Genomic DNA, 10,474 nt, shown 5'->3' on the forward strand with positions numbered 1-10,474 from the left:
CTCTTTCCACGGCTAGTGGTTTTACATCAGAGATTTCCCTTCGATCTGCCCCTTAAATTTATTTACCTGGGTAATACCCCTTGGATGTAGTTGAGCGGTTTTCTCCCCTGAGTCTGTCAGCCTAATACTTCTGTCAATGTTTCTCCTCCTAGTTTGTGGTCAGTCAGGGGCAAATAATTTCTGACCCACACCTTTTTTTTTTTTTTTTGAGACAAAAGGAGAGAGTCAAAATTATGTGGCACCACAGTCAGATCGAACCATTCAGAAAACCATTCAAGGGAAAGTAAGCACGGGGAAGTACTGAGCAGCAGCTAAACTTATCCGTCCGGTGCGTTACTCCTCTGCGTTTCCTGACCTTATCCCCCCTGGTGACCTTAATGAACATCCGCCGGTTAAAAGTCTACTTATATTCAACTCATATATTTCCAACACTTATTATCCTTTATGGGATTTCTTGCTTATTTCCGTTCACTTCACAGTTATTTCAATATAGGTCATATACAGAGAGATGAGAAAAATGCCAGGCTACTGCCCAACCTATCTGTTCTAAATGTTGTTCCCCAGTATATCCTGGAGCTGTCCTCCTAAGTAGACGTGTATAGCGCATATGACCATCCACATTGACCTTGACCGACAGCTTTAAAAATAGGGAGTTTTACATACAATTTTATCATACATGCTGTTCCTACTTCTTGCTGCTGAATTGACCATCCCTCAATTTATTGAGCAGATGGAAAAGAAGAAAGGAACATGGAAAAAAAAATAAAAAATATGCGTCTGGGTTATCTGTTACAACTGCTATTTGCACAGCATATCATATAGTTCCTTATTGTTTGATAGCCGGGAGATTTACCAGACAGTATTGATCTTCACACAGTTCCCCCTCTGTTACCATACTGTTCATCGTCATTCAGTTGTATATATTTATGTACAGACAGACTCCTGAGAGAGAGAAAACCAACCAAGTGTAGGAGGGAAAGGAATATCCACAGCAATATCAATCAGCGTTATAGCCTTATAATCAGCTGAGAGTTTCCAGATGGAATCTAAAATTTCCTGCCATTTGCTGCTTATTTTATCGATTACAATTACATTCAAACATATGTTTCCTGTGCACACAGAATGTATCCCACCGGACTACAGCCATCAAACTTATCTGTTTGTTCAGGAGTTGCACAGCTCGTTTTCCGGTGTTTCTCTCCTTCCTAAGCTCCAAGCTTCTCGGCGTTCCTTCAGGGGGCCCGTGGGGGGGAGCGGGGGGCGGAAGTTTATCGTGACCCGTCCGGCGGGCGGGCAGGTGCCGGAGTAGGCTCGTACATCTGTGGGCTCATACTATGGCGCATCGAAGCTTCCCCGGAGCCTCTCACCCTCTGACCGTCTCCTATCTCTTCCTCCGCACGTCCTCTCCGGCCAGCCTCTTCAAACCCCTCCCTCCGCAGTGAGCGTCGTACGTCATCCCCCCTGTATATTGCTATTGGTGTCTGTGTCTTTTATAATGTAAATGAGTCTAGTCTGGCTTGACACAGATTCTAAAGAGTATTTCACCTATTGTTGTTTTGTTGTTTGTGCTAATTAACCTGCAATTGAATGAAGGAGTCCAGTGTTGATTAGATAATTAGCTCATGCTAATTAGGTTAGGTTTTAGTCACCTCGCTGTATATATTTTGTGTGAGATCTCAAATAAAGGTAATTCCTGATGTCCTCCAAGACTGGTGTTGTCTATTTCTTGGTGGTTCCTATAGCCAGATCCATTGGACTCGTGTTCCAGGACTTAGGAAGTGGTATATAGACGGAAACACTCAATCGGAGTGTGGGGGACGTTCCGTCACACTTACAATTGCAAAGGCCTGGAAAAAGCTAAAGGTCTCTCTCTCAATGGCAAAAAGGAAAATATCATGGATAATGTCTCAGGAAAAGCTCTCCAGCATACTATTAGACTCCTCCAACAAGTTCTAAGCCACCTGGGAACCATGGGCCCGCCTAATAGGCATTTCTACTTTCCCAATAATTCCACATACCTGAATCCAAGTTTGACTGGAAAGTGGCGCTCCATCCCCTCCCTTTATTCTTCTTTTTTCCAGTTCCTCCCTTTCTTTCTTTTTTTAAGATTTCTCTTTCCTTCCTCCTTACCTATATGGGTCCTATGAGGACCTAGTTAGGATGATTATATCTCACAACCCATATAGAAGGGAAAGGTGCACCTGTCGGATAGAGTGGGTGAAGGCCATAACTAGAACTAGTGATTTGCTCAAAGTATGCAGATGTGGAAGATCACTGGACAGGGTATGGGGCAGGCGGACTGGTCGAGGGTGAGAGGGGAGTTAGGGAGGGCGCGGGCACCCTCTGACACAGCTAGATCCCCTTGGGGGTGTCGGGGTAGAGTGTTGTGTTTTCCAGGCAGGGACCGTCCTCGCCTGAGGACCGCTCGCGGCCACCCATTGGGCGGATCCTGTACAGTGTGGGTTGCAGGGCATGGAGATTATCTATTCCCATCTTGACCTACCCATTATTTTACACGTACCTTATCCCTATGCTGGATTTCTGTTTGAGATATTATCTTTTCAGTTATGTTCATACTGATGTTTTTTCAAAAATGACAATAACAATTTCTTGAAAGTAAAATGTGTGCGGTGGAGTGAAGACAAACCAATGTCCAAGTATGGGCTAGACCTGCGGTAGGAAAATTAGAAAAGCCAGTGTCAGCGAACAAGGAGAAGGTTCTTCAGTCCAGGGATGAAATCCCAGAGAACCAATAAGCCAATGTGTATAGAATACTGTTGTTAACTAAAAAGCAACTGCATAATAAGAGAAACATACTCTGGAGGTTTAACAATGCAGAAAGCTTGACATGGCGATAGGTGGCTTCCAGTACCGTTTATATGCTAATGACCTGGCGATAGGTGGCTTCCAGTATCGATTCTATGCTGATGGCACCCAAATATACTCTTCAACTCACCCCTCCAGTCTCTGAGTGCTTTATTGAGCTACTAACTGATATGGATTTCCACCACTTCTAAAGCTAAATTTTTCAAAAACTGAGCTCATGCCTCCTTCCCTTTGAGTCCCTACACTTAACATCTATAGCAGCTGTACTTAATATTACAAGATGATATCAACAAATAAATTCCTAAACTTAGTGCCCAGAGCATTTATAAAACTAATAATTCTACCTTTTACCTAATAAACATAAATACAATCTAGTTCATCATAATAATAATCCAAACATAAAAATAAAATAAAATGAAACAGTCAAATATTGTATTCTTCTGTGCTGTGATGTAATCCCTGAAAACCACAGTTCTGCCCTTGAACAATTTTCAAATAAATGCACCACCGTTTGTAGACTCTATAGATTTCCCACTGACTAAATAATAGTTGGGATATTTTTACCAAAGAAGTGTAGCAGAATACATTTCGTCCTAAATGCATGATGATTCATTTGCTAAATTTTAGAGCAAAAACTAAGAATGTTTTTTTTTTCACAATTTTCTGTATTTTTTATTTATATAGCAAAAAAAAAACAAAAAAAAAACTGTGGTAATTAAATACCACCTAAAGAAAGCTCTAGCTGCCTCAAGAATATGATAAAAAGTTATTTGGTACAGTGTTGCAATTGCTTTTAAAGGATAAGTTTTCCTTTACAAAAAAATAATAATAATTGCACATTTTTTTGCAGGTAAAAAAATCTGCATTCGTTATTTTTTGTTAGGAGCCTGTAAAGTATTGCACCACAATCAGCAGATTTTGGGTGTGATGCCACAGTCCTGCAGACTGTCTGTGTAGCTGTCTGTCCACACCTCCAATACGGACAGGCAGTTACTGAATGTCAGGAAGCTCAACGAACTACCTAGAATACTCAACAGCGCCCTGGTAGTTCCTTGGGAACTATATACAAGCCAACAGCCACAAAGGCTGTTGGAACTTGCAGTTTTCACATTCACAGAACACTATGAATAAATGATGTGGCCCAGTGGGCAGAGGCCCTACTTCCTGGAGGTACTGGGCAGGATATTGGTTCTTCAGGATGTATATGTGTGCTAAGGAATGCCTTGCATGAAAAGTCCTGCACATGAAAGTTTCTGTCCCAGACTGCTAATAATTGGTAAAAGGTGTGCAGCCAACATGCTTCGGGAGATTATGACCCCCCTCCTTTTTCAAGGTTCTTAGTGGTAAAATGGGTGTTTGCCCTGGACCTACTTGGGGTAACCTTATAGGGGGTCTTCATATATTCTCTACATCAGTGCTATAAATAAATGGTATAAAAACAAAATCAGAGAACTTGGAAGGAATGGCATGGGGCTTTGTTTGCCCTTCTTTGTCTGCAATGCAAAGGAATCTCAGTAGGTTGTACTACATCCAGAGAAACACAAAGCAGGTCAGACAGGTGGTGCCAACCACATCGCACATACTGTAGAAATATACTATTAACAAAACAAAAAACAAAAAAAAACTTGTTGGAATACTTGGTCTTTTTTCTGCCATCACTTTTCTATGTTTCTACGATTCTAAGTAAATGGGGTATCTGCTGATTTGAGTTTGATGTGCACCCGAAACACAAGGCCCATCAACGTAACCCCTATAAGGGGTTCAGAAGAACTGAAGATGGCCAGTGACCATGCTAAAGGCCTAATTTGCATATTAACCGAAAAAGAAGAAAACAACCTCCCAAACTGTTCACAATTTGAGAGGTTGCTTTCTGCACCTAGAACAATTAATGACACTATATAAACATGTGACACTTCTAATTATCTTTATTAATTAGCAGAAGGTGTATTGCTGACATGAAGGAAACTTCAGACATTTGCAGGGAATTCATTATGGGCATAGAGGAAGTGTCTCTGATGAGAAGCATGATAGGATCCACCTGGATCTCTCCAATCATCAGACTTCTAGGGATCCATCATCTTTAAAAACATGTAAAAGTTATTGCAATGTGGTTAGTCAGTGTGTAGAAAGAAGGAAAAGAAAACAGAAAAATAAAAGGAAAAAACTTTCAATTGGCGGGGCTGGATGTTTCTGGCTGGAATTACTTGTTGTAGATGGACCTGTCCTTCTTAGATACTCCATGTATTGTATACAGTGTACTAGAGGTTACTTGTAGCTCTCTGTGTTCTAATTCTGTGTATTATGTGTATTGGATGTTTAATGCACCTTTATTGAACAACTTTTTACTTTTATGATATTTTTGTTTTTCGCCCCCGGTACAATAATTCTTACCAACAACTATCTTGCTGTATTATGAACCAGTGAGCAGATCAAGTGGAAGGTAGATGGACTTACGTGAGCAGGGATTTGCTATTGTAGTAATTTATGGGCCTAACAGCAATAGCAAGATATTTTTTCAACAACTGTTTCAATTCACCAAAACTCACCAATGCCAGGATGGAATTATCATCAGTGGAGAATTCAGTGACATGCTCTCTTCTAAGGAAGATAGATTTACGGTTTCCAAAGCCTCATCAGGTCCAACATGTTTTCAGTCTGCCCATCTCTACATGTATATGTTGTCCAAGACTGTTGACCTTAATGATGTCTGGAGACATCTTCAATCTTTAGAATGGCATTTCACCCATTTCCCCACCCTCACCAGTCTAGGCTGCACACCTTTCTAGTGTTAGCGAATCTAATACCTCAGGAGGCTTCCACTGAAACGATGGCGGTCTCAGACCACTCACCTATGGTGATAACTGTTGAGCACATGAAACTCCTGACTACATGGTCATTACCATCATGCCAGGCTTCAGATTATTATGCAGATTGGAATGCCATACACATGTAGGAAATGATTGGCTTATGTCTTATGTACATCCAAAAAGAAACCAAAAAGAAAAGTTCATTCCTTGATATTTGGAATATTGTTCTGTGATGTGACAGCAAACTGAATTCAAACAATCAATTCAAACAGAACTAGCTTCAGAAGTGACAGGTCTGTGATCACTGGTTAACCCAATATGATACCAAGGTACTGTAAGATCTTGGAAAGTTTGACAAGAAGCCTGCCCCCCCCCCCCCATTAGTGAAGGCCAGATACAAAATGTGTATACATAAATAAAGTAACAATGAATTATGGGCTGTTCCCAGCCTCTAAACATAAACGACTTAATCGCACACAGCAGTGGATCGCTTATGGTTCATTTGTGGAGGACTTTATTCACATTCTTGAAAGAACTCTCTTTTGATTTACACATACAGACTTGTAATCCATACACTGGGTGTATTTAGAGTTTTGTATTGCTATACATAGGGACATGCGACTTGGTCCTATACTGCAAGGAATAGGCGGTTCGCATGGTCTGAGTTTGTAATATTTATATGCATTTATTATTTACGGTTTGATTTCATATTAATTTATGTTTAGAGGCTGGGAACAGCCCATAATTCATTGCTACTTTATTTATGTATACACAATTTGATGTTTGTGGGATTTAGCGCAGCTTATATTTTTATCTTTAGTTTTTTTCTGTAGTTATGTGACACAGTTAAGCCGCAGCCAAATCTGATATGTCTAGGATCAATCTATATAATTGTTTCTTGTGTCTCACCTTTTTTCCCCTTTTTTCAGATACAAAATGACCAGAGAAAATTAATGAGATCTTTAGACATTTTTACAGGTACATTTGTGGATCCGAGACACATTCGTAGGCTATAGCAGCCTGGGGATAATCTATGTACCATGGCATTATATTAACACCATCATTTGGAATTGTTCTTGACATTACTTGGAAGTCAACTAAAGATATTGCCTGCACTTTTTTGCCTCATTCAAAATTTGGCGTGGAATTCCCCTTAAAATCCATACCAGACTTGAAGGGTCTGGTATAGATATTTGGGGGGAACCCCACGTCATTTTTTCTTTTTAATTTGACACAGGGTTCCCCTTAATATCCATACCAGATCTGAAGGGCCTGGTAATTGTATTTGGGGGAACCCCACGCTTAAAAAAAAAAAAAAATTATCAATGATTGTTATCTGTATTACGGGGGGCCGACAATTCATTATAGCCACAAGTGCTTTTAAATTACTTTTTTTTCCTGCAGAAATGTGCAGGGACAGTTCTAAGCACGGGAAACATGTGCCTCTTTACAGGCATACTATACACACCCCCAGGTATGAAATTTAAAGGAATATTACACTTTTATTGTTTCACTTTAATCATTATTAAAATCACTGCTCCCGAAAAAACGGACGTTTTTAAAACTTTTTTTTTGCATTGATACACGTCCCCTGGGGCAGGACCCAGGTCCCCAAACACTTTTTAGGACAATAACTTGCATATAAGCCTTTAAAAATAGCACTTTAGATTTTGAATGTTCGAGTTCCATAGACTTTAATAGAGTTTCTAAAGTTCACACGAAGTTTAGGTCCGGTCGCAGGTTCTGGTACGAACCGAACCGGGGGTGTTCGCCTCATCCTTAGCCAAGAGGCTTAAAGGATCTTTCATATTTTGAAATGATGGTGGAAACCCCTGGAGGGCATTCAATTGTTTTTTAACCTTTTATTACTTTTCAATAAAAGTTGACCAACAAGTCCTAAATAGTATTTTTTGGCATGGATTAACCTCACTGGGAAGCACTACACTTGAGTTAACAACCCCCTGTTTGGTGATTTACACATCTCCCAGACTTATTTCATATATCTTTCAGGACCTCTGATCTGCTGATCCACTCCGGGTGGTACGCCTCTCCTTTGCAGGCCCTTCAGGCTCACCTGGACACATAGTCATCACTACGCAGGAGCAGACAGGTTATGAATGTGCCCAAAAAGGTTGCTCACCCCAGAACACAGTATACTGCATATGCTACTTATCTCAGCTCACATAATAAATTATGTACTTTACAGTATAAAGTCCAACGGTGGGCACAAAAGACTCATTGGCCCTGTACTGTAGCGGGGTTAGACAATATTTATAAAGATACTGTCAGGCATTGCCAATTGGTACTCTTTAAACTTTAAAAGTTCTGTTGTAAAATCAGTCCAATGGCAACTTCTGATATGATTATTGTATATAACAAATTTGTGTTAGATTTTAATTCCTATACAGTCTTGTAGGGTCCTCCAAAGTGGGCATCTTAGTACCAGACAGTGCACTAAGCATCCTTGCTGAACAACAACTGCAAGAAATCTATTTACAGGCTACATCGCCTTGGGGGGCGCCTTGTTTCTGGGAGAACATTGTAGACTTGCATTAAGCAGTAAATCACCTTCTCTGTCCATGTACATATACAGAATAATTACAAGCTAAAACATTAAAAAGGTTTATATGTCGGAACACTATAAAAAACTCAATTATACTGAAATACAGGGGCTGTAGGGGTCTCAATTACAACCCTGCCCCATGCTCCAGAGAGCCTGTGCAGCCCCCTGAACTCCTGGATAGGAGGGGTGGCATATAGATCGACCAATCCCATCCATTTTCTTCCTGCAGCCATGGATAGGCTGCTGGAGGAAAACGGAAGGGATTGGTTCCTCTGCATGCAGCCCTGCTTCCCCTCATATATACTTCTTGCTGTGATCGGGCTCCTGAGTACCCCCCAACACCCTCCCCGTCAACCCTCGCAGTGCTGCCAGTTTCCCCCTCCCCTGTCCTGCTGGCTGCTGTGGGGGATCTGTCAGGATGGAGAGCAGGGTAGAGGCCGGTAAATGTGTCATTTGCTGCCCCCTTCATTGTCTTAATGAATAGAGTCAATGATCCATACCGATCATTCATAGCTGAGGCATAGTATGCTGTGTTTACTATGCTTCAGTTTGTGGATGAACAGGGTGCTCTGTACAGAGCTATTCCTATGTATGCATTCTGTGCAGCTGAGGCTGCAGAGATGGAGATTGAGAGCAGTGTCCGTTCTCTGTCTGCCTAGACCCCTGATATCTCACCTAATCCTCCAAATGGGGCTTCTAAAAAAATTATAAAAAATGATACAAAAATAAAATTGTAAATAAATACAGGCATACCCCACTTTTAAGTATGTAATGGGGTTTATTTACTAAAGCTGGAAAGTGCAAAATCAGGCTCACTTCTGCATAGAAACCAATGAGCTTCCAGGTTTTATTACCAAAGCTTAATTGAACAAGCTGGGGTTAGAAGCTCATTGGTTTCTATGCAGAATTGAGCCTGATTTTGCACTTTACAGCTTTAGTAAATAAACCCCATTGCGTACTTAAAAGTGGGGTGTGCCTTTAAAAGGAAATGGTAAAATAAATAAATACAATAACAAAAACAAAAACTATTGACACTGGTGGTGGAACTACCAGGGTTGCAAAGGTCGTATTTGGGACCGTGCCCTGGCGTTCCACCACTGTGGGGGGCCCAGATGGGGGTCAGGGCGGCCCTTTATGGTTTCTTGCACCAGGGCTCTGAAGATTCTAGTTATGTTTCTGCTGCAATACCTTTACTGTATAAAATGCAGTAATAATAGTTTTGGTTATGGAGCCTGCATTCGTGATAACAGCATTGCTGGGTGCCTTGGCACTGGTCATCTCTCTGGCACATGGGTGCAAATTTTGTAGTTATACACGCAAAGTCATCTAAGTATGGGCAGGCATTTTCCTTGACTGCAGAGAGAGAAACTAGCTGTGATGAGGATGGAAGGAAGAAGAGACTGAGAAACTGAGACTGAACTAGAGAATGAGAGCATAGACTGATGAGTGCAAGCTGTGACTATGAAAGGTGATGAGTGCAAGCTGGGACTATGAAGAGTGATGAGTGCAGATCGGAACTATGAAGGATGATGAGTGCAGGCCAGGACTATGAAGGGTAATTAGCGCAAGCTGGGACTATGGAGAGTGATGAGTACAGGCCGGGACTATGAAGGGTGATGACTGCAGGCAGGGAATATTAAGCGTGATGAGTGCGGGTCGGGGCTATGAAAGGTGATGAGTGTGAGCTGCTGCTATAAAATGGTTATGAATGCAGGCCTGAGCAATCCAGGGTAATGAGTGCAGGATGGGACGAAGAAAGGTGACAAGTGCAGGTTGGGACTATGAGGATTGATGAGTGCGGCCAGGACTATGAAGGGTAATGAGTGCAAGCCGGGACTATAAAGGGTGATGAGTGCAGGCCTGGACTATGAAAGGTGATGAGTGCAGGCCTGGACTATGAAGGGTAATGAATGTAAGCCAGGACTATAAAAGGTGATGAGTTCAGTTTAGGACTATGAGGGGTGATGAGCGCTGGCCGGGACCATAAGAGGTCGATGAGCGAAGGCGAGGCACTATATTAATGTTTATCTAAAGTTTATATATTTAAACTGATGTGTACCACATTTAATTTAATACATTACAAAAGATTCCCAGAAAGAGACAACAGAGTATTAGTTGCCTCCTTTATCACTACCATGGAGGAGGAGGAGCCTCTGCTCTGACTCTCTTATATGTGGACATTTCAGCTTCAGCTACCTATCTCTGTAAACAGCATTTTAACAACAGGAAGCATTGAGAAAAGTTGAAATACATCTGAAGATGTAGATTTAGATGAAGA

The sequence above is a fragment of the Lithobates pipiens genome, unplaced genomic scaffold, assembly GCF_037356315.1.
Source record: "Lithobates pipiens isolate NorthernLeopardFrog02 unplaced genomic scaffold, aLitPip1_a1.2 Scaffold_18, whole genome shotgun sequence".
Classification (NCBI taxonomy): Eukaryota; Metazoa; Chordata; class Amphibia; order Anura; family Ranidae; genus Lithobates; species Lithobates pipiens.